Raw genomic sequence first — 25,479 nt, forward strand, 5'->3', positions numbered from 1 at the left:
AAGCACAACATGAAAACTGAAAAAGAGCTAGGGAAAGAATTCTCTAGATCCATAGGCCAAAAAGTGCAAATAAATTGAGGTCTTGACTGGTTAGAGCAAGTTGGGGGAGGAGCCTGCATGAGTGAAACACAACTAGTAAGAGATTTGGGGGCAGCCCTGGTGGCTTAGAGGTTTAGTGCCGCCTTTGACCCAGGGTGTGATCCTGGAGTCCTGGGATCGACTCCCACGTCAGGCTCCGTGCATGGAACCTGCTTCCCCCCTTGCCTGTGTCTCTGCCTCTCTGTCTCTGTCTCTGTCTCTGTGTCTTTCTCTGTCTCTGTCTCTGTGTGTTTCTCATGAATAAATAAATAAAATCTTTAAAAAAAAAGAGATTTGGGGATGCATTTGGAGATTTATACAGGAATCAGTTTATGCAGAAGGTTGAAAGCCAAATAATGAATTAGAAGCTTTTCTAAGTTCAGATGTGAAAGAGTTTTGACACCATCTGATACACATATTAAAAACAGTTGTCTGGTTGATGTGCCAGAGAATGAGTAGCGGGGAAGATACTGAAGATAAAAGATCTCTAGTTACGAGAATAGTGCAGTGACTTAAGACAGAGATAATTCTGGTGGAGTCTAGAAGGATGGTAGAGGACAGGAGACACACGACAGCTATCTTTTCACAATATTTAAAATATAATCCAATGAAAATATGTTTATCATATAAATATTACATATTAATATATACAAATTCCCCATGTTTAATGTTGGTTTGTTTTCATGTGAACAGGAGATTTTATCTTCAAAAAGTTAAATACGATAACATCCAACTATTATGGAGCTTTCTTTTTTCTTTCTTTATTCTTTTTTTGTGTGTGTGTGTATGTGTGGTATTAGGTTGTTAAGAGCACTCGTCTCTCTGCAAATAAGAAAAGAATGTCAGGTTGCTAAACTTGCAAACGTTGGTAACTTTCAGCATTTCTTGCACAATCACCCAACACTTGTCAAAGGTATAGGAGTTATGCCTTTTTCCTGTACAGCTGAAGTAAATAATGTGAAGAGAAAAAAGAGTGACTAAGGCTAGTAAATCTAAATAAATCTTGATTTTTTTTTTACTGTCTCCTAAAAATACAGTGTATAAGAAGTTGAAGTGGAATAAAAGTGCCCTGTAACTAGATAGCATTTTTTGTGTAATAATGGAAATTCTAGGTTATTGCAGCTTTCCTCCAAGCCTTAAATTTAATCATTCAGAATTATCACTAATAATATACCACTTCATAAATTGAGATAAAAGCTTTGCTCCCAAGTAATAAATTGCATTCCAACCTAAGGATGAAAAGAAAATATCTTAGGTCTAACCACTCTTTAAGGTACAAAGTACTGGGAGCCTGGGTGGCTCAGCAGTTTAGCGCCGCCTTCGGCCCAGGACCTGATCCTGGAGTCCTGGGATCGAGTCCCACATCGGGCTCCCGGCATGGAGCCTGCTTCTCCCTCTGCCTGGGTCTCTGCCTCTCTCTCTCTGCCTCTCATGAATAAATAAATAAAGTCTTAAAAAAAATGATACAAAGTACTTTTCTAGCATTATGTTTTAATTCATAATTAGTATACACACAGTTATAATTAGGGCAGAAAATGATGTCTGTCAAAAAAGTCTCCAAATAAAAGCAATTGGACACTTTTTTTTGTTAGTGATTCCGTAGCAAGATCAGTTGTGAAGCTAAGTAAATCCAGATTATAATTTGAGAAAATGGGTACAGTTATATAAATTAAATTACTAAAAATGTAATAAAATGCTAGACAGGATTACTTGTAATTTTAAGAAATGTAACAAATTTTTACTGAATGTCATAAATAGTAGAGATATTTACTTCATGGATTGTATTTAAAATGCTACTGAATTAAAAATCACAATAATAATAATAAACTTTGATATTTCTACTGGTAGACCTAAAGTAGGGAAGAGAAAAAATTAACTTTTGGATTGTTGTTGAGCTCCTTTTAACTGAATTTTACTGGCAAATATTTTTATCTTTTTAGGGTAAAAAAGTTGTTCTTTAAGAAAGACTATTAAATGAATTTGCTTTTTTCTGATATTATTATTAAAATATATTACTTTTTTTGGTGTATAAGAAATAACCACTCCACTAATCCTAACTCCAACTTAAAAATATATATATATATATTATAAAGACATACTCAAAATGTATTAAATGCATTAAAAATTACATTAAATCTGTCATTTTTTAAAAAATGAAAACATACCCTTGCATCGAATATCTTTATAACATTTGAAGACATATATTAGGCAAGGGTATTTATTTATTTTTAAAATTTATTTAAGAGAGAGAGACTGAGAGCCAGGAGAGGGGCAGAGAGAGAGTTTCAAGAAGATTCCCAGCTGAGCGGGGAGTCTGACTCTGGACTCCATCACATGACCATCCACTCCCCCAACCCCACCTCGATATCAGGACCTGAGCCAAAACCAAGAGTCAGCCACTCAACCAACCGAGTTACCCAGGAGCCCCAAGGATATTTATTTTTTCTACAAATTTTGGGCAATACTATTTAAAAGTACCTGTAGACATTTTATGTACTGAGAATTATTTCAGAAACAAATTATTACATGCAAAATCAGTTTGCTTAAGGCATTGACATAGTAACATAAAATGAGTACTACAAAAATAATACAAGGGCATATTCTTGAAATTTCTGGTAACCTTTGCAACTTATTTTGATTATATTTATTTCACTAGTTCTAAAATAGAATTATAAAATTATGTATCTTATTGGGATTTGAAGTGCATTATATGATAATGCATCTAACTGCTGAAAGTTGGCATCTCTTATTAAATCTTTGATCAAAAATATCTGATGTAATAATTATTATTTAAAAAATAACTTTTGTTTTCAGTTAGGAAGGTTATAAACCAAATGATACGAAAAAAAGAAAACCATGACCACAGAGTAAGTTCCCATAAGCTGGAGTCACTGGGTCCCAAATTCCCTCACACTTCAGGCTTCCTTTTGTCATGATTTTGGGATGTCATATATTTACCGAATATTTCATGACGTCATGATATGTGCTGTTAAATTGGCATTTGTAACCCAAAATAATTGAAAAACGTTGTTCTTGTTCAATATTTATATTCTTCCTGTATTACTCAGGTTCTCCCTTTCTACTCTTGTTATTCAGTTTAACTCTATTTGGCCATTGTGCCTCACTACATCAGGTCCTTAGGTAGATCAGCTTCACTACCCCACTTACCACTTCCACGCTGATTTCTTGTTCAGAATGTTGGTTTCTATTACACAGCAAGTACTCAAGAGAGATTATTATACAGAATGAAAAACTATTGCTTAACCAATGAATGAATGCTAAGTATCCAGAACTGGCCCTTTTCCATAACCACAATTATATTGTTTTAATAGATCCCTCCTACTTCAGTTCTCAAAGGTCTCCTCAATAGTCTAACCGTGGACATTTAGAATCTTGATACTGACAGTTTTGAATCCTCTATGATGTTAAAGCTAAGTAGATAATCAGAAGTGATTAATATTTAATTTTATTTTTCAAAGAATTATTTTAATCATTCATTTATAATAGCAGTATGTATAATTACTTGAAAAAGCATTCCTACACATACTGATACTTCCAATGATAAATTCACCTCATGAAAAATATATTTGAACTTGAGATCACAATATCACCATCTATATATAAATATTATTATATCTGTATTAATTAGCAACCTGATTTAACTGACAAATTTAACAGCTTCTATATTTTATTTTTAAATCTTTTTCCAAAAAAGGAATTTTGTATTCACATGCAAAGTAAATAAAGATAGCTCTATGCTATTATATTTAAAATTTCAAGGGATACCTTAAGAATCCTACAGTTTTCCCAAAAATGTAAATTTTATATTATTCTAGACTATCACATTTTTGTTTTGCTTTGTTTTAAGATACCCAAGACACGAAAGTGGAACATATTTGCAGTGTCTATTAATTTCATCATATTGAAAGTGTTAGAGTAGCTACTTGAGCCCTCTTTGTACAGAAGAAAAGAACACATTGTTTTTGAACATTTTTGCATTGCTTTCAAATTTTTAAATACGTGGTATATGTTTTAAAAAGAAGACTCAGAACAATGCAGCTTAAAGAACGTTCTGTATAAATATTCCCATAGTTTTTGTAAACATTTTGTACCAATTTTTAGCCAGAGAAACAAATATCATTTATAATTAATCCTTTTGAAAATAAATGTCCTTTAATTCACTTGTACAGCATTCCTTATTGAAAAACAAAACTGAGACAAAAAGGATCTGTTGCTCTTTTTATGCCTAAGAAGAAATACTTAAAACTAGCAAAGCAGCAAATGACTCAACAAAACAAAACAATAACAGCATTTAAAACTACATTTTAGGGACACCTGAGTGGCTCGGTGGTTAAGCTCCTGCCTTTGGTTCAGGGTGTGATCCTGGAGACCCGGGATCGAGTCCCGCATCGGGCTCCCTGCATGGAGCCTGCTTCTCCCTCTGCCTGTGTCTCTGCCTCTCTCTCTCTCTGTGCCTCTCATGAATAAATAAATAAGATTTTTAAAAAATTCTAAAATAAATAAACCTACATTTCAGTCAACTGCCTTGATATGGAGAGCTAAAGCAACTTTTGGGGTTTCTAAGAATGACATAATTGGAACTGAAAGTGTCATAATGTTAGCAAACCATATGGTATCAGATTAAATACATATGGATTGTATAAACGTGGATTTATGCCACTGTTATTATATAGTGTATCTTATATATGATCTACAGAAACTAGAAAATAATTGCCATTTCAGTTATACCATTTAGACCAATACTAACAAAGGAGACCAGTTGGGAGAAGAAAAAGAAAAAAAATGCATCAGTAGAAGCAAGAATGGAGGAGACCTTCAGAGGAGAGAGAAGGGGAGAGAAGTTCTTACTGTTCCTAACATCTAGCTCGGTATTAATGAATGACAGATACATTAAGATTCTTCCCTTTTTTTTTTTTTTTTTTAAGTAAAAAGATGTTCCCTAGTATGTCAAATTGCCTGACCTAATTAAGGATATCCACAGAAAATGTAGTAAAGCATACTAAAAACAGACCATCCAAAGCCTATTATTAATACTCATCTTTCCAGGTTGGGCAAGTAAATAAAACACTGCCCTCCAGATGAAGTAAGCTAGTCCTTAACAAGTATATTGCCAATGAGCTGTGAGAGCCCTTAGGAAATTTTGGAAGGGCCTTCCCTTTTGAAGTTGCAAGATAAAATACAAACAACCAAAGACCACTCCCCTACAACCTAATTTCTTTTTCCTAACTTCCAAACTGTGTCTTTGAAAGCTCTATGTGCATAGGAACTATGCTAAACAAATTCATGAAATTATGGATTCCATTGTTTTCTTCCTACATGTTTTTTCTAAGATTATATTAACAGAGAAACCTAAGTCTTAGAAAAATAATAGAAAAGGCCTCAACTTGCCCAATTTGATGAATCTAGAATTTGCATCCTATCTTTTTTTTTTTTTTTTTTTTTGCAATTTCCAAAAATTAACCACATGAAAACCACAGTCTGAACACTCGCAGGAGAAAAAAAAAAAAAAAAAGAAAGAAAAAAAAGAAAAGAAAAGAAAGAAAAACAAGAAATGATGCCCGTGTTAATAAAAGCGGTCCTGTGTGTGGCAGCATGGCATTGTTGACAGGGTCACCCAAGACTTTCCTGTATCCACACCTCAAAGCTACATTTTTTCTAATCTAAGTCCCCCCTAGTATGTTTTCTGTGCATGTGAATGTTCCTTTTTCTTATGAAATGGAAGTAAAAATAGGCGTTTTTAATAAACATGTTTATACATTTCTTCTGGCATGCTTCAGGCTTTACTGCTAGAATTTAGTAAGAATTCTTTAGGGAACCATCTGTTTGCAAATGGCCTTCCCATACCTGTTAGAAAGTGAAGGCTGGCACATAAAATATTAAAACATTTAGGAAAGGTGAAACATGAATCTGCTGGATTATCTTTATCCCTAAAAGAGAGATGTTTAGTTCTCAGAAACTGAAGTGCAGCAGAGTGTTATATATAAACTCAGATTTCCCTCATTCTACTGCCCTAAAGCATGCAAAAATAGCCCAGCTCATTAAAAACTCTTCCCAGATCTAATGCCCCTAAAATTATCCATTCATTAACTTATTCATTATTTTATGCAACAATAGGGAAAATAGCCCCTCGTCTCATAAATTTTATAAGATGTTTGAAACTTATTACTTAGAGGGGGAGGAATTCAAGAGAAATAGGGTTGAGAAGTGTGGTGAAGAATATCAAAATTAAGATGCTAGTAGAGATGGATATAGATAAGATATGTTGGATATTGAACATTTTAGTCTATTTCAGCAGATAAAGCCACACTAGAGGTAAAAATTGGTGAGGTAATAATATATGTTTATTATTTTAAAACCATGAGAATACATAGATCACTTTCCCAGATACAAAAGTAATGAGGTTCAGAAACTGATCCTCTTCAAAATTTAAGGGTCTCCAGTAAGGTAGGAGAAAATCCAGGGGACTCAAATTCTTAGAAGCAAAAGGAAAAATTTGAAGTAAGACCGATAAACTATCTAGATGCTTGTGCTTGGTTATGAAAGATGACACCAAGAACCGACGATTGTATTTAACAACAAGGAGGTCACTGATCATCTGAAGAATAGTTTTAATGGAGTGATGATAGCAAAATATTGACTACAATTGGTACAAAGAAGAAAAAAGGGAAGCAAAATGGGGATAGTGAGTATAGGTAGCCCATTCCCAAAGTTTTGTATTCAAGAAAGTAGAGAAATGGTGAAATAGGGAATTGGGGCCAGTATGGAGTATATTTGTATACTGGTAGAAGTAGCTAAAGAAAGTGAGAAAAATAATGGATGGAAAAGGAAGAGAGAATGATTGATGGAATACACCTCTCAAGAATATAAAAAGTCTAATTCACATATATATTATTTGGAATTTGATGGTATCACAAATATATTTATTGATAATTTTATATGTTGTTTTTTAAACTAATTAATTTATTTTTAAAGATTTTATGTATTTATTCATGGGAGACACAGAAAAAGGCAGAGACATAGGCAGAGGGAGAAGCAGGCTCCCTGCAGGGAGCCAGGCGTAGGACTCGATCCTGGGACCCTGGGATCATGACCTGAGTCTAAGGCAGACACTTAACCAACTGAGCCACCCAGACCCCCTTATTGATAATTCTAAGAAAAGAGAGAGAAAGCAGATAATATGGAAAAGATATAAGTAGTCAGTTCCCTGTGATGGTAAGAACTTACATTTCTGGCTATTCCTTCTTGTGGAATAAGAAGTATGATTATTAATTGAGTGTTAAAGATGGGGGATAACTGCTAGAGGTTTAAGATAGAAAAAAAAGTATGAAAGGGTCAGCTAGTAGCAGAGGATATTGAATGGGGCTAGACTGTATAGTCTCTATGGTATTGGGAGCACCTTTTTGAGTAATAACCATAAAATTGACGAGAAACCAGTGAGCATGGACACAGGCACAGAGTAGACAAAGAGCTCGATTTTACCAGTGTTGCAATGTAGTTAAATGATGTATTTAAGTATTTAAGGAAGAGCGAGTTAAATGAATTGAGGGTGTATGCTAGAGAATATTTTTAATAATTGTACATGGGGTAAACAGGACAGTGAGCACCTGGTGGATGTAAGTACTATGAAAAGATGATAGAGGGCAGCCCGGGTGGCTCAGCGGTTTGGCACCACCTTCAGTCCAGGGTGTGATCCTGGAGACCCGGGATCGAGTCCCGTGTCGGGCTCCCTGCGTGGAGCCTGCTTCTCCCTCTGCCTGTGTCTCTGCCTCTCTCTCTCTCATGAATAAATTAATAAAATCTTCAAAAAAAAAAAGATGATAGAATCAGTGAACCACCATTCAGGGATGGTCGAAAAATTGTTAAAATGGAGATAATAATGGGAGTGAGCTGAAAAGCCTGGGGGTGGTAGGCAAGCAGCGAGGCCTTCACGTTGGAAGATAAGATCTGGTGGATGGTCATAGAGGGAAGTTGAGCATGGTGCAGATCAGTGTCACTGGAAGTCAAGATATTGACAAGCCCGGAGTACGGGGAGGGCCTCTAGGTAGATTTCGATGGCACATTTGCAGAGAATGAGTGATTCAGGGGTTGAAAACGTGGGGGGCTGTGGGGACGACATCATGCACTCTCTCATACATGGAAACTGTATGGTGAGCAAGTCTGCGCACGGCCATCAGAGCCTCTCCCGTGCCAGTGATTTTGACGGTGAGGTCCTCAGTGTATTCCCAGCAGGCTGGGACTCAGGTGCTTGCTTACTGCTCCCTCGCCCTTCCAATGTCTAACAGCTAGAAGATCCGAGAACCAAGAATCCCAAATATAAGACACACAGTGCCTCCTTGTTGTCTTGCAAAGTGATATACTCGAGCTCTTCTTCAGTCCATACATTTCAATCCATAAACTCAACTCCCAGCCTAAAAGCACACACTTTAATAGAATGAAAGGTCGAATGGGCAACGGTCAGAAAGGGGCGGTTAGAGTTCTCTTTGTTTAAAGGAGAAGAGGGATGACATAGGAAAGAGATAGACCGAGCGAAAAGGGGGAAAATGAAAACTTCAAAGAGCGAGAAGAAGGTGTAGGTTTGTACACGGAGCAAGGAACACTCAGAAAGCCGGTTGGAGAGGTGCAGAGGCCAAGAAAGGGAAGTTGGAGAGAGAGTTAATACAGGAGCAGAGAGACATAGGAAAGACTTGAGAGATTTTGAACACTTAGTGTTAAAAAAATAAAATCTCGGTCATGTAACTTTTTGCATGTCTAAAAATATTGTCATTAGCTATCGATAACCCTAATATCCAGGTCTCAATATAAATCACATTTGTTGGAAAAATATCCATCACCATTTTATTTTATTTTTTATTTTTTTTAAAGATTTATTTATTTATTTATTTATTTATTTATTTATGATAGACATAGAGAGAGAGGCAGAGACACAGGAGGAGGGAAAAGCAGGCTCCACGCCGGGAGCCCACCGCGGGACTTGATCCCGGGACTCCAGGATCACCCTGGGCCAAAGGCATGCGCCAAACTGCTGAGCCACCCAGGGATCCCCCCATCACCATTTTAAAAGGGCATGTTTATCTGAAAAGAAAATAGAATTTCAGCTTGGAGTCAGCCTTATTTTTTTTTTCCTTTATAAGTCCTATAACACCGAGAGAGGAAAAATATTAGCTGTAGATACGTGTTAGCATTTTAACTAAGTTGAAGTGATCTTGACAGATGAAATCACACCTGAGATTAGATTTAAAAGACATAAAATTGTCGTGGAAGACTCCTGTGTTTGAACTAACAGGAATCGTTTTATTAATCAAATATGTGAAGGATGATGATACTCTTAAATAATTCTTAAGTACGACAAAATTAGGAATGTAATTTAAGCATTGTACCTCGTGTGAGTTCACTGGTGTTTTATGTCTAATACTATTTGTCGACATGAATATTTCAGTATTTGAGTGCATGCTATGCAAACCCATGACTGCAGCATATATTTAAATTATATCCATCAAGATGTAGCACGTGGCAGGGCCTTGATCCCCTTTCCATTCATAATTTTCCAGGTTGTGACTTATTTTTCATTCTCAGATTTTTTTTTCTGACATATTTTATGTGTCCTGAATCGGATTATTAAACTATAGAGACATCTTCAATACAGATTTTTCGAGTTATTTATTTCTGCATTGCTTTGGGAACGTTGATGGCGATGATCTTCCTTAGATCTATGTGGTCTCATTCATTTATAAATGAATATAAAAAATGGTGAAAGGGAATAAAGGGGAAAGGAGAAAAAATGAGTGGGAAATGTCAGAAAGGGAGACAGAACATGAGAGAATCGTAACTCTGGGAAATGAACTAGGGGTGGTGGAAGGGGAGGAGGGCGGGGGGTGGGGGTGACTGGGTGATGGGCACTGAGGGGGGCACTTGGTGGGATGAGCACTGGGTGTTATTCTATATGTTGGCAAATTGAACACGAATAAAAAATAAATTTATTAAAAATATAAATTTATTAAAAAATAAAAAAAGGTCTATGACAGATCTTACGTGATACAAGCAGGGCCCGTTTTACAATGGGGTCGAGCTATGGTTGGTGTTGGTGAAGCTGGTGCCCTTCCCAGTCTGCTAGCCCTCTCGTAATCAGGCTCCTCTGAACTCCTTGCATTTGCGACCTTACAGTTGTTTTTTTTTTTTTTTTCTCATGCACAAGTGTCCCTTGGAGCTTTATGGAACCTCAATTCCTCCTCGATTGATAGGATTATAGAACCTGAAATGCTACTGTGGAAAATGTAGGGAGGCCTCGTCTCTCATTTCCATGGGATGGGGGGATTTTTTATTTTTAGTATTTGGATATTCCTCACTGCCAACTTATTTTCCTTTTCATTTTTCTTCCTTTACTCATATGCTGTAACTGCTCCTCCACGGAGTGTGTATTGTGTGTGTCTCCTTCCTTGCTCTACGTTTAGCTTTTTAACACATTCCAGGGCAATATTGTAATTAAGAGCGCACCCTCCGGCACCACATGGTCCGTGAATTGGAATCTCAGGCTTAGTCATGATCATGGATGTGTGCAGAAGGTCTCTAGGATGTCACTTAGCCTAGCTGTGTTCCATTTCAGCATCCATATACTGGGCATGATAATTAGAGGATGTGAGTCTTCAGGATCTTTTAGGACTAAATGAGCTGATACTGCAGAGTGCTTTGAATATTGCCTGGTGTGCACTAAGGGTCTTTCTTGATCTTAAAGTCCTTGTAAATCATGCATTAAATTCCTATACAGGGGCCCCTGGGCGACTCAGTACGTTAACTCTCTGACTCTTGGTTTTGGCTCAGGTCATGATCTCAGGGTCATGAGCTCAAGCCCCACATGGGCAAGGTGCTCATTGCAGAGTCTGCTTGTCCCCCTCTGTACCTCCCCCACCTCATAAATAAATAAAATCTTAAAAAAAATTACCATAGAGGTGATTCCCAGTTTCTAGGTTTCAGAATCTGAGGAAAATAGTGCTGAGAACTAGTTAAGGCATTTACTGATTGATCGATCGATCGATTGGTTGATTCACTCAACCCTGCATTCGTTTAGTAACTAGTGCATGTGTACCTTGAGTTAGAAAATCAGATTTGTGCAATTGAGGTGCCTTCGCATACCTACGGAGACCTAACACACGTACACCAAAATCAAGAATTTTATTGACAAGGCGGATTACAAATGCAGGAAGATGCCATGTCCTGATGGATTCCTGTCTGCTCTAGTCTGGTGCCACCTAAATATTCACCGTTATTCCCAATACCTCTTACCTACTGGTCACCCTGGGATCCCTTTATATTATTGTCCCTCCCTTCTATGGCTTGCTCCCATTTCCCACAGAAAATGAGCCAATGGAGTGAGTCAGCCTTTTCCCGGGTGCCTGTAGTCGGTGTGTACAGTAGCGCTGCCTTGTTCCGGTGCTGCATTTAGACTCCATCAGTAGCTACGCCTGATGCCAAGCTGAAGCTACATGGTTAAGTCATTAGATTCAAAGACCCATATTTTGAGTCAGCTAGTCCTGATGAAAGGAAAGATTGGTGATGCGTAACCGTTAGAAGCTTTTTCACAAAGATGGGTCTGGGCCTTTTTCTTTTCTGCCGATCATGGAAAATATGAACATATGTGTACTTGGCAGGTGTAGAGATTCCTAACGATTATAGAAAGTAGGAAATGGGAGGTGGGTGGGGGGTGGGGGTGACTGGGTGACGGGCACCGAGGTAGGCACCTGATGGGATGAGCACTGGGTGTTATTCTATAGCTTGGCAAATTGAACACCAATAAAAAATAAATTTATAAAAAAATAAATAAATAAAACAAATAAATAATAAATAAATAAAATAAAATAAAAAGCTTTAAAGAAAAAAAAAAGTAGGAAACATGGTTTATGGTCCTGAATGAACTCCCAAAGTATTTTAAAGAAGTCAACTTCCATTCTGTAATCAAGAATACAAAGCATGATGTGAGGCTGATGTCTCAGAAACAATGGAAAATGCTGTAGTCCCCTTTCAGCCCAGTTTCGGGATCTGCCTCTGACTGAGGTTCATCAGCCATGACAAGGGATGATAGTAACAGTTCCCGTATCCACCTGTGTGGTGGGGCTTAAACAAGGTCACGTTTTAAAGAGCTTAGTAGAGCTGACGCTCTGTGAGCGGTCAATAATTTTATTACCAGCTCCTGCGGGCCAAGGTTGCACAGACGATTCACGGCAATACCAGCTTTAGGCTCTTATCTTTCCAGGCTCAGCCCTGTGATCCTTCCCAGTGTCTTGCTTTTCTTCCTTTCTTTTTTTCTTCCCTATTCTTCACCATTCTGCATTTCTTTCTTTAAAAATACTTTTGTTCCTTGCATGCAAACATTGTGTGTCTGGTCATACTTTTCCATGTGAAATTTGTGTAATGTCTGGCAATTTCTAAATCAGATGCAAAAGGAAGTAGTGTTGACTGTATCTAGGATTCCTGTCTTTTATATTTTTTTTAACAAACCCCTCTATGGTTTTTGCATAAAGCTTTCCATGCCAGATCCTATAGGAGGTGTTTGCAAACATTAATTCATTTGTATCGATGGTTTCTAGTATTGGAAAACAAAATAATTCATTGGTGAACAGAATATTTGGTGGAATCCCATTTTAATATATGTTTTCAGTATTTGGGTGCAGTTTAATTCAGTTTAAGTGTATTTGGACTGCAGCCATTGAAAGCCATGGGGTTTCTTTGCAGGTAATCTGGAGAAGCTTTTGTCCTCCACACAGTTTGGGTATTGCGTGAGCTTCTCCATGGCAATAAATCATGCAGCACTGGCCCTGGTGTGCTGTGTTGTTAGGATCTCTGCATGATCAAAGAGCAAGTTGTGTAAATAAATAGATTTATCTCGAATAAATACAATGAAATAGAATGGATTTAATAGACATGAAATCTCTTGTAGGCTCAATGGCCAAATTCTGTTTAAAGGCTCAGAATTACAAATAAAAAGCAGAATTTAGAAAAGGCATGCTATCTGCTGGGCTAGAGAGCAAACACTTGCAATTTATTTACAAATAAGTTAAGCTAAATATCTTAAATTGTTCAATACTCTAAAGATAAATTGAAAGTCAATCTCACAAGCATTTCTTAACTCACATCAGATTCATATTTTTCTCCATAAAGTTTTTTTAGTCTTGGCAAAATTGCCTTCCCATGTCAGAAAGCAGCTAACCTGCAGTGGCTCTCGTCAAAATACGATTTTATTAAAATAGCATATCACAATAATTTCTTACATTTATCTTTTCACACTGTGTTTTAGAATCTTGTATGTTTAATATTAAAAGAAATATTACTATTCTAATTGCTATTAGAATAATAGCATTCTAATAGTGTGATTACTATTGCTAACATACTGGCTGACTACATTTGCGCATTTTAAGATTCAAGATGGTGCAGTGGTTAAGAATTTAGTGTCTGGATTTAGGGACCTTTTGAGTTCAACCCAAGGCTTCAGCACAAGTTAGTCTTCTGGCTTTTGGCAAGCTACATGACCTCTATAAAGTAAATGCAAGAGTCAAAACCGCCTCAGAGTTTTGTGAGGATGAACCAAGTTATTATAGGTAAACTGTTTAGCATGCCACCTGGAACGTGTTTGGAGAGAACATTCTCTGTGACTTTCTTGTGTTTCTGCACATTTTCTGAGCAGGAGGCGTTGACATCCTTGTTTAAACCATAGATCAGAGATAGAATCAATAGAGGTAGGGGAAATCATAGATCATACAGATTGAATCTCCTTTCATGAAAGAGGGAAAATTTATTATTTTTTATTTTATTTTATTATATATTTTTTTACCACATAATAAAGGTAATGTCTCCATCCTGGGGAAAGATTGAGCATGTATGCTCTGAGCTAGCTTTGAAAGATGGGGATTTTCTAAGGTTGGCACTCCCCAATGTATGTAACATGTGCAGTGTGCATGCGAGCTATTACATAAGGTCCCCATGATACCTGGGGGCAAAGAAGACTAAGGTGAGCATCAAACTCATGCCATATGCTGTGTCCTGAGTAACGAGATCTTTGGTGTCTGAGTCAGGAATCCCATGTTTTCCATGTTTTATGTCACCGGTTATTAAAAAAACTGTTACCCAGTTTTTTACCTTGGCTTAAAATCAAGGTGAAATCTTAAACCCTTTACAGTTATCTGATCACATAATTAGCACTAAGTAAACATTAGCTGCTATTAGTGGAAGTATTACTATTATTTACTTTAAAGAAGTCAATGGAGGGGCTCCTGGGTGGCACAGTGGGTTAAGCACCAGCTCCTAGTTTTGGCTCAGGACATGATCTCAATGTCATGGGATCGAGCCCTACAGTGGGCTTCATGCTCAGCACAGAGTCTTCTTGGGCTTCTCTCTCTTCTTCTCTCTCTGCCTCCCTTACTAGTGCTCTCTCTTTCTAAAAATAAATAAATCTTTTAAAAATTAAAGAATTTGATGTAAAATCCCCAACACTATCAAGACCAATAGAATGCCAATTGACAAAAATAACCCTGAAGCAAACCATTTAATATTTATTTGCCTTTTTTATGAATGATGCAATGTTTAGAATAATCGAACTATGGTCTAGCTATTAGGATCCTTCATCTAAATATGGATTTATCTATGTAGATGATTTCCATGTCAAAAATAAAAGTTATTTATGTTTAAAAGAATTAATTACTCTGGTTGCTAGCCATTAGATTCTGAAATTCGTAGACATAGCTTATCCAAGAGAAAAAGAAAAAAAAATAGCATATAAAATTTGGAAATTGGATCACTGATTTTCATTTTGGTAACAAATTGAAACATCACACCATATCAAATCTTTTGTAGACTCTCCACATAGGAAATATATCAAACCAATATAATCATAATTGAGAGTCAATATTATTACCTATAATTTGTTCAGAATCATTCAATTAGAAAAATGAGAATTTTGATTGATAGAAAGTCGAAAACTAGGGCTTATGAATAAAAGATGTTAGTCTTATGTTAACTTCAGTCTCCAAAGTACGCTTTTATTTTGTTTTTAAAAAAATTGGGGAAAAAAAACCAATAACCTTCATTACCAAATAACGGGTACCCAATGTTTAGACTGCACTTAGCAAACTCGGAATATTCTTCAGCTAAACAGGAATGATAAAGCAGCTTTATCGTGAGGTCTCTACAAAAGTTAACTGGATAATACAGTGAGTTAATGGTTGCCCATGTGTTAACCTGGTATAAAACGTATTTGATATTTCATTCTACTGTAATTTTTAAAATTATTTAAAATATCATACAAATGAAATTAAGGACAAAACTTAGTGAATCTGTAAAGCTCCCAGTTTCGGCTGTATATTTTAAAATCCACTCCGCTGTGTCAGGTGTCAGGTGTATGGGAAATATTCCAATTGTATTCCTTTTGGAAGGTGTTGGCACTGCACACTTTGAGATTCTTCATGGGTCCCCAGTTCTCTTCGTCATGACTCTGCGGTTATGCTCCCTCAGCTTTCTCATCTACATTATTTTTTTGTTTCCTGTGTGCACCTAATTTTAAATTTGGGTTAGAGGATGCCTAATGTCTTATGAAAATTTAAGATGTTACATTGGGGGAAAAGGCAAAAAAAAAGAAAAATATGTTAAAGATTATTAAATAATTTCAATAAAATAAAATAAATTAAAAAATATTAAAAGACAAACTAGGGGTGGAACCGGGTAGGAGAGGAAGGGACAGGATATATTCTGGGTTGCTGGAGAAAAAATTCCAGTATCAGAAGCGCATACTTCTGGCAGCATATCTTTCCCCTAATTGTGTCTGTCATCAACTAAATATAACTTATATTTTCCTGTTAATAAGTGTTTGGTATAGATTCATGATTGAAAATCATTATATTTACAGCTTTGCTCATTGTATGGAAGTTACATTCCATAGGATAAAAGGTAATCCAAGTGCCCCCGGGGAAATAATTATGTTCTAGTTTTGCCATACAACACAACCTTCTCGCTTGTTCGGCATGTAATACAACTCCTGGAACTTCTGTGTCTCACCGTGGGTTTTGGTATGGGATTCGATCTACGATCACATTTCCACAGAAGGCGAACCATAGCTGTAGGCGGTTGTCAGAATTGTTGCAGCCTAAATATGAATCCTTCACAAGTTATCCTTTGGAGAAGAGTATATTATGATGTAATAGGAAATCCTTAAAGTATGGTTTCAGATTTTTAAAGATTTGGACATGATATTTAGGGCTTTGAAAGTAACAGTGTTGTCTGTTGTCCCCCCCCCTTTTTTTTAAGATTTTATTTATTTATTCACAGAGAGAGAGAGAGAGGCAGAGACACAGGCAGAGGGAGAAGCAGGCTCCATGCAGGGAGCCTGATGTGGGACTCGATCCCAGGTCTCTGGGATCACGCCCTGGACTGAAGGCAGCGCTGAACCGCTGAGCCACCTGGGCTGCCCTGCATTGTCCCTTTGTATACTATTCAGTTCAGTTCTTTGGCCTGAGTTAGAGATACTGTGATAAAAAAGGAGGAGAGGGAGGACAAGCTACCCAGCTTCCCCATGACTACTGTTTGAGGACACATTCTTATATTTTTCATTAGAGTACAGTCTAGACTTAGAGATGTTGCATTTTTTCTGCTCTATGTGTGAAGTTGGAAGTGTAGGGACAAGGGGAACGCCATATACAAGTGACAAAGATACTGAAAGGGAATAATCTCTTCCAGATCTATTGATGTGTAACAAAATCCGTATTTATTGGTATAAGGTAACCACTTTTATGCTCATGGTCACAGTTCCTATGGACAGAGGAATTATTCAGTACCCAGAGGGCATGGCCTGTCTCTGCTTCATGTTTCTGGAGCCTCATAAGGGAAGATATAAAAGGCGTGAGGTTTCCTAACTGGTTGGCTGCTGAAATCATCCACGCGGGCTCCTACACTCGTGTATCTGGGGTTGAGGTTGATATATTTTGAAGGCATCACTCAGCTGGGCCTAACAGTCTATGCCTATCCATAGCTTCTCCAAGTGACGTGGGCTTTGTTACATCATAGCGGCAGCCCATGGATTTACCCGGTGGCTCAAGTCTCAATGAGCAGAGAGCTGCAGAGCCTTCTGAGACCCAGGCTTGCCAAGTCACAGGGTGTTACTTCTGTGTGTCCTGTTGCTCAGTCCAACCACAGAGCCGCCCCGACCCAAGGGGACTATACAGAGATAGCACTTTACTTTATTGCAGGATTGTTATAGAATTCATGTTAAAGCTGTTACCAAATCTAAGAAAGGCTGTCTTCCTAATGACTTAAAACACAGCAATCTAAGCTAATTTGGGGGGTAAGTCTATGTTTTCCTTTCCTCCAATATATCTCACAATGCAGGAGCGTCTTGAGCATTTTTAATGATACTAAGAAGATATATAATGCTTTTTTGGCTTAGTTTCTGCATTCCTTGATAATTATTCATGTATTCTTAAGGAGAATAATAGAAAAATAAATGTTTTTCAAAGGCCAGTAAAATTAAACTAGAGAATGTTTGCAAATTTCCATGGATGAAAGAATAATTCCCAGGTAAAGACGTAAAATTAAAAGTAAATTCACTAAAGTATGTACCATCTCAGTGGTTTTATATTCTTTTTTTTTTTTTCTGTCACAAGTCAACAGGGATCTTGCTAACAATGGGCAGGGAGGAGATTTGGGATGTTCTTTATGTCAAAACCATAGGTCTGACAGGATCAAATATATAAAATTACACAATAGGGTTTGATGCTTATTTGACAAGTTTTATCTACTGTAATATCCACATAATTCCTTTTTAGAAATATTTATTCACTTATTTTAGAGAGAGAGAACATGTGTCTGGAGAAGGAGCAGAGGAAGTAGGAGGAGAGGGAGAGAATCTTGAGCAGTCTCCTCACTGAGCATGGAGCCCATCATCGTGCTCGGTCCCAGGACCCTGTAATCACAACCTGAGCCAAAATCAAGAGAGGGGAAGCTTAACTGACTGAGCCATCCAGGTGCCCCCTCCACACAATTCTTTAACTGATAAAAGTTTGTTTCTATATTTAGCATTTGTGAGCATTTTGAGCATGTTTTAAAGCACCATTTTGTAGTAATTTCAGGCTTGTCTAACCATATCACAACCTGAAGGAGAGGAGTATTAATATTGCTTCAGCTGACTGAGCGAAAGCAGAATATTTGTGAAACATGAACAGAACAAGAAATGATTTTGTTTATTGAAGTCCTCAAAGTATTCCCATTGGCAGTTTATGTTAGAGGGATGAGATTAGGTACTTTGAATAAAAAACACTCTCCTGGGGCACGTAGGTGGCTCAGTCGGTTGGGCATCAGACTCTTGGTTTCAGCTCAGGTCATGACCTCAGGGTCTTGAGATAGAGCCCACGTCAGGCTCTGCGCTCAGCGGGGAATCTGCTGGAGACTCTTTCCCTCTGCCCCGTCCCCCACTCATTCTCTCTCTCTCTCTCTCTCTCTCTCATTCACTCTCTAAAATAATAAATAAGATATAGATCTTTTACAAAAAAAGGAAACCACTCTCCTCGCAAACTGAGATTAATTATGACAATACACTGAGAGAGAAAAGGTCACTTGTGAAAACTGTAATACTCCCCATCTTCCAATTCCTTCCTTAACTAAAGCCAGAGATAAATGTGAGAGACCTTTACTCTAGCCAGTGGTTTTCAAACATCTTTGTTTCTGAACCTTTCTTTTTGTAGTTTTAAATATTCTTGGTGGCTCTAAAGAGCCATACTTTATATGGGATTTACTTACGGGTATTTATTGTATTAAAAATTAATGGAGAGCCTGGGTGGCTCAGTCAGTTAAGCATCTGCCTTGGGCGTGGGTCACGATCCCTGAATCTTGGAATCGAGCCCATCGTTGGGCTCCCGGCTTGCAGGAGGGTCTGCTTCTCCTTCTCCCTCTGCCCCTACCTCTGTTCGTGCTTTTTCTTCCTCACTCTCACTCAGTCTTGCTCTCAAATAAATAAAATCTATGAAAAAAAATGAAAAATGAGGAATGTTTATGAGAATTTCTCTCTTACAAACTTTATTACCAATATACTTTGAATATTTTTCTTCCCAATTGTAAGTGAAAAATAGCATACATATTTAATTATATTACAGCTGAGGTTCCATGTCTTTTCATAAGATTTTCTGTTTCTTTTGTTGTGAAATCATTATTTTCTTTGCACAATTCATATTGAGTTTTGCATTTTTCTTTTCAGGAATTTTATATGTTTCAAGGTAGTTCGTCACAGAGATGAGTTACAGAGTCTCTATAGTTTGTCTTTGACTTAGACTTTATGTTGTCATTTATGTCTATTTTTTTATTTATAAAGCTGGACCTGTCTCTGTTTTCATTTGTGTTTTCTAGTTTATAATTGCAATATTCTTTCTGATTTAGAGTCACAAAAGTTTCTCCTATTGCTTCTCTCTCTCTCTTTTAATGGAGACAGAGCATGTGCAAGCGCAGGGCTAGTGGGCAGAGATGGGCAGAGGGAGAGACAGAGAACCTGAGGTAGGTTCCAAGCTCAGGAAAGAACCTGATACAGGGCTAGATCCCATGACCCTAAGATCATGACTTGAACCAAAATCAAGAGCCAGGCTCTAACCCATTGCACCACCCAGGGGCCCCTCCTATTGCTTTTTTTCAAGTGCATTATTTGCATATATCTAAATTTGTACACTTTCCAAAATTTACATTTGTATCGTGTTAGTAATCTAATTTTATTTTTTCTAGATGGCTAAAAAATTATCACTAGTATATAGTGATATATATCAGTAATATTATCACTAATATAATATATATCAGTAATATAATTTTGAGATAACTTATCTTTTTCTTACTGCTTTAAAATGGTATTTTTAATGGTGCACTAAATGCCCTCGTGTTTGCTTGTGCTTAATTTGTTCTCACCTTTTCATTTCAGAGATAAGAAAAATAAGTTTATATGTCTTACCTAATATATATTATTTGATAAAGAGCAATTTATGTGAATATACTTTGATACATGGTGATTTTAGAGAAGATGGTGGTAGTGACAGCTACAATATTAACTGTACATCTGGGACCCAAACCAGTGTCTCTTGACATCTATTCTACAAGTCATACTTGCTCACCATATTATACCCAATGAGTTGCCATCTTTTTAAAATTATTTCTCATTCAAGATAGCTCAAATGATTAGTTTGCTTGCCAGTTCTTGACATCTAAATTATCTAATGAAAATCAAAGGTAAAATAGAATTTTCTGTAGGATATCATGAATTATAACTTAAAAGTTTCAAAAATAATAGGAATTTAATCAGAGACTTTTATTATGCTATATATTGTGGTCTAGAAAATAATATTTTAGTATTTTCTAATGTTGTGTCTGCAAACACACTTTAAAAATGGGCTTTGAGAGATAAAATAGAACTATGAAGTGATCTACTAATGGTCAATTTGCCATTTTGCAGTTTGTTAGGCTTTATTGTTCCCTAATAATATAGAAATAGCTATCCTCAATGTGATTGAAAGGGGAAGAAAATTAACATGGATAGAGATGCCTTAATATGCTGGGTCTTTTATAGGCTTTTATAGGCTTATTTCTTCATTCACTATTTGTTTGTTTGCATTTGTGTATAGGAAAACATAACCCAGAAAGCCTGCTGTAAGTCTGTACTTGGTGTAATCATCTTCTTTCTTCATATTCTTACCACCATTTTTTTTACTCATATTGGATCAGAACATCCATCATATATTCAAAGTAGAAATGATCATCCTCTCTTCCATCAAACCATCTGACATCTGTAAAAATTTAAATAGGATAAGTGGTCCACCACAGTAGACAAAGACATTACTCACATGATGCTTTTGGGATCCCTTGCTATTTTTTCAAGGAATGGCCTAATATTGATAAAGCCATTGTAAAAAAAAAACAACCAAACAAACAAAAAACAAATATCTCCCTTCACCCATTGGATCATAAAATTTATTATTTACTGTACTTTTTTGTAGTGTTTTTTTTTCCCCAAAAATAGAAAGCACAGGTATTAATGCAGTCCTGAACAGACAAATACAACCTCTGCATTGATCTGTGTCTGTGAGTCTTGATACATTGGGGCAAGACCTAAGCACATGTCATGATGGATTATGTTTACTAATTCACAGAGAAAGTATTGTGCCACCTGCTAGGTTGCCTGAATTTTCCCCAAGATTCTAAGATAACAGAATTTTAAAACCTTATTTTATATATATGTGAAAAATTAACTCTGATGACACAGTGTTATAAAATCTAATCAGTAAATGCTAAGTCACTGTTTAAAGGTTAATGTGGATTCACATTCTCGTGGAGTATATTGACTTTGAAAAGTTGAATTGTCATATTAAAAGTTACTCATTTTCTGAAGTTGTTGCATTTAAAGTCAAAGGTTTGTAAATAAAGGCTTCAGAAATGTTTTCTTAAAAAAAATTAAAAAATAAATAAATAAATAAATAAAGTCAGAGGTTAAGGCTGGCACTGACATATTTGGGCTGCATGTTTGTCCCTGTACATGGGCAAGTTTTCCTTAGTACATAAAATTCTAGGTATTTGAAGGATGCTACTAGAATACTAAGACAAACGCCACTTTACATATTAATAATTCTGCTCACTTTCTTAGAGAGTTGTGAGGTCCTGAAGACAGGATTTCGCTTTCTTCCATATCTCACTGTTCTCCTTCAACTTCTTGATAGTGAATACCTGTTAGTACTTGCCCATTGTGGAGGCTTAATTCAAAAAAAAAAAAAAATAAGTGGTATCAAAGAGCTACCTAATTAAAATGGAATTATTGGCTCCATTTTGCATTGCATTATGGTTCAGCATGTATTTTTAGTGTATTAACTAGTATACTCTTCCAGGTATTGAGGAAATGTGACAATAAATAATGTAGTGTGTTCTTCCTTCAAAGAGCTTGCAGTAAGAGGTTTTTGCCTGAATATGATGTGTATTAATGTGTATCTGCATCCATTAACTCTTGTTGACTCATGGGAGCTAAACTGAATGAATATCACTTGTCTTTATATAGAAATTGCACCTCAGAGACATAAAACAGCATTTTCCAAGTCTCAGGGCAATTACATGTAGGCTCAAGAATGTGAAACTTGCCTTTTAAAATCTTACCCTAAAGTCTTCTGTGCTTCTTCTAGACTATCTCACAGTTAGGTTGCTGAGCTCTCCAGTGGCTTAAAGTCTTTTAAAACTTCAAGATCATGATTCTAGAAGAACATGCTAATATGATTTTTAAGTCCTCGCAGCCAAAAGAAAAAAGAGAGAGAGAAAGAGACAGAAATACAGGGGGATGAGGGAAAAAAGCCCAGAATATAATTGACACAAAAGAATCCTCATTTTTTAAAGCATTTAGAGAAGTAGAATCCAATCCCTGTATATCAGATTCTTTTTAGTCCACAATTTGTGAATTCTTATAAAAAAGAAATACTTTTTCAAAGTCACCATGAATCAGTTGTATCAAATTGAAAAAAATATATATATTATCATGGAACCAGTAAAATGAACTTAAAATGTAGACATGCTATGTGTTGATTTCAGTCACGAATTTGACAGATTTCTCAAAATAATTTGGGGACGTTCTATAGTATGGATTGTACCGTCATTAATTGATACTATTTTAATAGAATATTCACAGAAGATTCCTTATAGGAAGAATGCCATCCTGATTAACATGTGCATGTTGCACAGCTCTATACTTGGTGTTGGCTGTGAAAAAACAGGATTCTTAGCAGCAAATTCTGTTGAAGCCATGTATATAAAATATCCAAGTTAACCAAAGGAGCTAGGTTTGGCTTATATTTTGGATTACAAGATAAAAAATTAAATGCCCTTCACAGATTGGAATGATTGCAATAAGTGCACAAAAATAAAATTGTATAAGAATAAATGTGAAATCCTGATTTAAAAATAATATTGGGTCTCTACTAAGTTTCAAACACTATTTCGAGGACTCTTTCTCTATCTGTGACAACAGGGTCACAGCTACCCCTGCACTGATGGGTCATGGATCTTATAGTCCAGCTGGGACATGCAGAAAATAAATACTAAGCATCACATATAGTGTTTTCAAGGCGATAGGAATATGTGTAGGGGAAATGTAGGGAAGAATAAGGGGGGTGGGGAATGTCCCAAGAGAGACTGTGGTGCTACGAGCCGTGACATTCAGTACCTGTGTCAAGAGTTGTCTCATAAGAAGGTAAAAACTGTTCAAGAAGTGGGCCAGGATGGTATGCCCGGGTGGCTCAGCTGTTTAGCACCTGCCTTCGGCCCAGGGCATGATCCTGGAGTCCCAGGATCGAGTCCCCCATCGGGCTCCCTGCATGGAGCCTGCTTCTTTCTCTGCCTGTGTCTCTGCCTCTCTCTGTGGGTCTCTCATGCATAAATAAATAAAAGCTTTTTTGAAAACACATGCATACACATGCAAAAAACCCCAAATATTAAATGCAGCTTTCAGGTATGTTATACCGAATATGATTTGAGAATTAGTACTGTTTTATGAGGTTGCTTCCATCACTGGTATTCAGTGATTTGTATATTCTATGACTGTAAGAATTTATTAATAATCTAGAGCCTTGTGGTCAGTCTTTTTCAAATAAAAGTTTGCTTGTGTGTGGCCCGTGGAGATCCACCTTGAGCCCTCTTCCACCATTGGCACAACTTAGCATCTGCTGAGGTCAAAGGCTGAGACCCTCCCTGGTCCCACCGTGCTTCTCCCTCTCTGTCTGCTGTTCCCCCTGCTTGTACACCTGCTCGCTCGCTTGCTCTTTCTCGCTCTGTGTCAAATAAAAAAGAAATTCTAAAAAATTAAAGAAAGTGGGGCAGTCTGAGGTCTCAAACTTGACAATAGGAAGAAAGAGTTTAAAATGCCAATGAGGGAACTGAGGAGAGGAAGACGAGACCACTGAGAATAAAGTGGGGAGGACCATGGACACAGTATTCCGGAAAAGAAAGTCAGGGGCACCTGGGTGGCCCGGTCAGTTAAGCATCTGACTTGATTTTGGTTCAAGTCATCATTTCAGGATCTTAGGATCGAGCCTCATTTCAGCTTTAGGTGAGCGAGGGGGTGGGGGATGGGGAAGATTCTCTCTCTCTCTCTCTCTCTCTCTCTCTCTCTCTTCCCTCCTTGCCTCCCCCCTACAGACTCTCTCTTTCTCTCTCAAATAATGAATACATAAGTAAATAAATACTTAAACACAAGAAGATTCATAAACTCTAACAGGACTAAGGAAAGCAGACTCAGGCAAAAATGCTAATTTGAATTTTTTGTCCCCTTAAAAGCAAGTAGTGTGTTTCTGTACGACTTCAAAGCTCCCCATATCGCTGATTTGCTCAGAGAGTGTTTACTGGCCTTTTCAGCACAGATGCTTCTTTCCTTATGGGCCTCGATTACGATCACATAGGTCATACAAGTAAATTTTCGCTGGTTTGTTCAGCTAAGGAACAAAAAAAAAAAAAAAAATGGAATCAAGACTATACTAGGTGGGAACTAATTTCCATAGTATCACCATGAAAATTAAAAAAAAAAAAATTACGTGACCAACTTCTACTACCATACTACTGAATTTTAAACAGAAAATGCAATTGTGTTTGTGTATGTGAGTGTTTGACCTCAGTTATTATGAAATATTGACTTGGGGTTGTATTTTGTTTCTTGGAGCAAGAAGTGATTCTTGAACCTTATTCTCCCCAATAAGCGTAATATTCAAATAGCTTTTATTATTTTTGACATTGTCGCCTATCTTACTAGTTACCTGTCCGTATTTTTAACTATGGTGTTTGCCAACAATGCAAACACAAAGCCAAAATATTTAGTACTGCACACGTATATCTAGAGGGGTGGGTATATGCAAATATGAAATTATGCAAACATTTGAGGACCTCACCTGTCAATGTCATGATAATTGCATTTTCTTATGGGGAGCATAGAGGTCACTTTGTAATTAAACAAGCCCACACTCCATGTCTGCTGCGCTGCCACTGACTCTTCTGATTCTCTAATTTCAGACCCAGGCTGTAACCATGATGGAAGATTCTTATTTTTTGTTGTTGTTTTATAACTGAAAAACCCAAGAAATGTCAAGGTCACTGAAAATCCAGGACCCTGGGAACGCATTAGGATTTTCAATAAAAGTCTCATTCTAATTATTTTCTGTTGCAAATTCAGTCTCACTCTCTGGCTTCTCGAAAATGTGAGAATAACTATTTCAGCACATAACTTCCATTTATATTTTTCCTCCTTCTAGAATCAGAAGTTTCATGAGAGAAGTGTGACGAGCATTATGTTGTCTTTATTTTCTCAAATTATTCATGGTTCAAGATATCCTTGTAATAATGACTGACATCATGAGAAGT

The 25,479-nt window shown here is 36.9% G+C and overlaps 1 protein-coding gene and 1 long non-coding RNA gene across 33 annotated transcripts in view; both read left to right on the forward strand.

Annotated features, from left to right (window-relative positions):
• CDH18 (cadherin 18) overlaps window positions 1-25,479 on the forward strand; it is a 948,807-nt gene that overhangs the window by 537,319 nt on the left and 386,009 nt on the right. The gene's annotated exons all lie outside the window — the stretch shown is intronic.
• Window positions 16,759-23,921, forward strand: LOC140598478 (uncharacterized). Its single transcript, XR_012000903.1, has 2 exons — window positions 16,759-21,508; window positions 21,583-23,921. It is a non-coding gene; the product is annotated as an uncharacterized lncRNA (long non-coding RNA).

Source organism: Vulpes vulpes, chromosome 4 (assembly GCF_048418805.1).
Source record: "Vulpes vulpes isolate BD-2025 chromosome 4, VulVul3, whole genome shotgun sequence".
Classification (NCBI taxonomy): domain Eukaryota; kingdom Metazoa; phylum Chordata; class Mammalia; order Carnivora; family Canidae; genus Vulpes; species Vulpes vulpes.